The following is a 4,166-nucleotide window of genomic DNA, read 5'->3' on the forward strand; positions in this document are numbered from 1 at the left end:
CTTTCAATTGCTCCCATAGAAAGCTATCCATGTAGTTGGAAGCCTCCAACTGCTCCCACAATCCTGCATCCCAGAGGTTGCAGCCTAAAAATTTCAGTTTAGAGCATGCTATCTTGGATTTTGAGCCTAAATTCTAGGTCAGCCTCCATACCACTACCCATAACTCAATGAGGCTTTCCAGAATGATAAATGACATCAATACAAAGACATCCATATAGAATTTTCTCAAAGACTTGACCTAACAAGGCCTAACTATGAGAGTCATTTCGTTAAACACATTGTGAACATGTAATCTACAGGTCATGAATGCATATCTAAACATAGGGGTATGATACTTATTTGAGAATCATAAAGAAGGTCTAATGCCCTATCATAATAGTTGTAATAATAGCTATTAGGTCATGCCTTCAATAACCATTCATTTACTAATCAAAACATGATAAGAGCCATAGCTACAATCTTTCATGAAACCATGCTTATAACCAAAATAATAACAATGATAGAACAACCATCAAAGCCACATAATAGAAAGTATAAATAATGATGAAATACAAGAGGAAAAGAGCTCTTACTAACATCAATATTTACCGCAATCCCGCCAACACTGGTTAAGGGATTCCTAGGCCCAAACAAGAACATACACTACCGGGATTTACCGAAATCCTACCAACACTAGTCAAGGGATTCCTAGGCCCAAAAAAGCTTGTTTGCCTCCAGATTTCTTCACCAATTCCTTGAGGAATTTGCTTGTCTCCACCCTCAGGCTTTACCATAATCTTGCCAAAACTGGTCAAGGGATTCCTAGGCCCTTGGGAATTTTCATGAGACCACCTCAATTGGATCCAAAACCATCTGGAAATCCAAAGCTCAACCAAATGAAATAACCCCATCACACCATGGTTATTCGAAAATGGAAAGTCAAGGTTGAAACCACTATCACACCTGGAAAAACCCATGCTAGTGACAACAAGAGAACCAAATATGTACATGAATTTACCATGCATTCACCAACCAGCAAGGAAATCACGCATGTAACCTATTACCTGCAAGTATTCCTGATGAAGATGCTTGATCCAAATTTTCCTTGCTTGATCCTTGCTTTCCTTTATTTTCTTGTCCTTCCTTTGTCTTCCTTTCTCTAATGCTAGAGTGCTCTAAGAATGCTCTAAGTGTGCAAGCGTATGATAGAATATAGAGAGATCTGAGCTAAAATTGAAAAAAGGTTAACCAACAAAAGTTGTGAACTGATCCTCAGAAGTCTTTTTATTATTGAGGCCTCCATTTTCTTCAATTTTCTTTGATTTTCCTTCAACTTCCTCGTCACATGCAATTGTGTGACCTTTCACCTTCCTTTTCTCCTATTTTCCATTATTTTCATAAATAAAATGTCAATTAATGCCTCTTTTCCTTTTCAATGCCTTTGCCAATGTCTTTGCCAATTTCCTTAGCCATGATAAAAACCGAAATGAACACCCACTAGGATGTTTTGCCCAACATTCAGTGTGGAATACATGTCTAGTGACCTTGGTCTTATTTTGACTTTATTAAATTTATTACATGAACTTTTAACCCGGGGCTGTTACAAATCCTTTCCTGTGTCTCAATCATCCTATTATTATTTTCCTTGCAACTTTTTATTTATGCCTTCAAACTTCTCAATATATTTCCTATATCAGGAGAATATTCATCTCCTTGTGGTTAAACTGATTTGTATGTAGAGTCACATGAACTATAGCCCGCCATTCTACTCGTTCTCTTTGATCTTCTTCTTCCTGCAAGCATACTATGTTAGATAAACCAAATAGAAACATGATCAAACCATACCTTAGTGAAGTTCAGGGGAGGCTATCGCATCTGCACAAATCATTCCATATTAGCACGATACATATACATACATGATGATATCAACAAATAAACACCATGGATGATGACACATGAATGCAATAATAACCTTATGCAGGATAACCATAACCATCGCAATGTTAGAAAATTACTATACTTTTACAGGCAATTTTACATTTGTTTTTAGCTTCAGGGGCACTGCCCCCGAGCCCCCGTCGGGGGATCGCTGGCCCCCGGACCCCCCAGCCGGGGGGGATCGGCCCCCCCGGACCCCCGCGGGGGGGACAAGTCCCCCCCGCGTGGAGGGGTGTACAAACTTCCTGGGGTATACATCCGGCTGAAACAAAGACCTCTGAACAGTCATGCTCCACACACAACAATCTCCCACTTGGAGAATGATTGTAGAAACTCCACCGCTGCTTCATTTGCTGGACAATGACTCCTCTTTGGACCTGGCTATTCCTCATCTTCATCGTCATCCTTGAAGACCAATTGAAACTGAGCATATTCCCAGTTTCTCCCTGGTTACAACTTTTTTTAGCATAGCTGCAGGATTCTGGCTAGTGTGTATCTTTTCTAGCTTCAACTCTCCATCTTCCAACACTGATCGTATGAAATGGTACTTGAGCTGTATGTGTTTAGTCCTGGAATGAAATGCTGAGTTCTTTGCAAGATGAATGGCACTTTGGCTATCACTGTATAACGTGCCCATATCATGCTCCTTACCCAATTCACCCATAAACCTTTGTAACCAAATCATTTCTTTACTAGCCTCTATAGCAGCAACATACTCTGCTTCTGTTGTTGAAAGTGCAACAACACTTTGGATTTTTGAAACCCAACTGACAGTTGTTCCTCTAACAGTAAATACATATCCTGTAGTGCTCCTCACCTGCCATATTTGCATCAACGTATCCCTGTAGAGAAATGTTTGCACCACCAAAGCATAATGCTTGATTTGTGGTACCTTTCAAATATCTGAGAATCCATTTCACTGCCATCCAATGTTCCTTTCCTGGATTGTTCATGTACCTGCTTACAACTCCCACTGCATGTGCAATATCAGGCCTTGTGCAGACCATTGCATACATTAAGCTTCCAACTGCTGATGCATATGGAACTTTAGACATATAATCCATGTCTTCTTGGGTCTTTGGGCACATTTCCTTGCTAAGTTTGAAATGGCTAGCAAAAGGTGTACTAACTGGTTTTGCATTGTGCATGTTAAATCTTTTCAACACCTTTTGTATGTACTCATTCTGAGACAATGTTAATTTACGATTTTTCCTGTCTCTAGTTATTCTCATACCAAGGATTTGTTTTGCAGCTCCCAAATCCTTCATTGCAAATGAATTTGCCAATTTTCTTTTTGAGCACATTTATTTCCTGCATGTTAGATCCTGCAACAAGCATGTCATCTACATACAATAACAATATAATATAGCTGCCATCATTTTGCTTTTTTAGATAAACACAATGATCAGAGTGACATCTAGTATAACCTTGTTCAGACATAAACTTGTCAAATTTTAGATACCACTGCCTTGGAGCCTGTTTTAAGCCATACAAGATCTTCTTCAACCTGCACACTAGTTTCTCCTTCCCTTTCACCTCATATCCTTGTGGCTGCTGCATATATATCTCTTCCTCCAAATCCCCATGGAGAAAGGCTGTCTTTACATCTAACTGCTCAAGATGAAAATCTTCAGCTGCTACAAGACTTAAAATGGTTCTGATTGAAGTCATTTTAACAACAGGAGAAAATATTTCATCAAAATCAACACCTTTCTTCTGTGCAAACCCCTTCACCACAAGTCTAGCTTTATACCTCTGTTTTCCTCCATCTTCTTCCTTCAGCCTGTAAACCCATTTATTCTTCAATGTAGTTTTTCCTACAGGCAACCTGACTAAATCCCAAGTCTGGTTATGCATTAAGGAGTCCATCTCTTCTTCCATGGCTGCCTCCCACTTCTTCCTACTTTCAACCTGCATTGCTTCTTCATAACATTCGGGTTCACCAGAATCAGTCAACAATGAATAATATAATGAAGGAGAGTATCATTTAGGGGGTCTACTTATCCTGGTAGATCTTCTAACACCACTTTCAGGTGTTTGGGGTGCCTGTTGTTATTGTGGTGGTTGTTGTTGTTGTGGTTGTTGATTATTATTATTTTTAGGCACCTTTCCTTTTTCAGTGATTTCATCAAGAACTCCGTATTCCTTGTTTTCCTTTTCCTGTTTCTTTTCCTACAACCGATTCTTATACAAGACCTTTTCATTGAATATTACATCTCTACTCCTAATGATTTTGTGATTTTCGTAAT

Source organism: Pinus tabuliformis, chromosome X (genome assembly GCF_031772625.1).
Source record: "Pinus tabuliformis cultivar Carrire ecotype Pingquan chromosome X, CPIR1, whole genome shotgun sequence".
Taxonomy (NCBI): Eukaryota; Viridiplantae; Streptophyta; class Pinopsida; order Pinales; family Pinaceae; genus Pinus; species Pinus tabuliformis.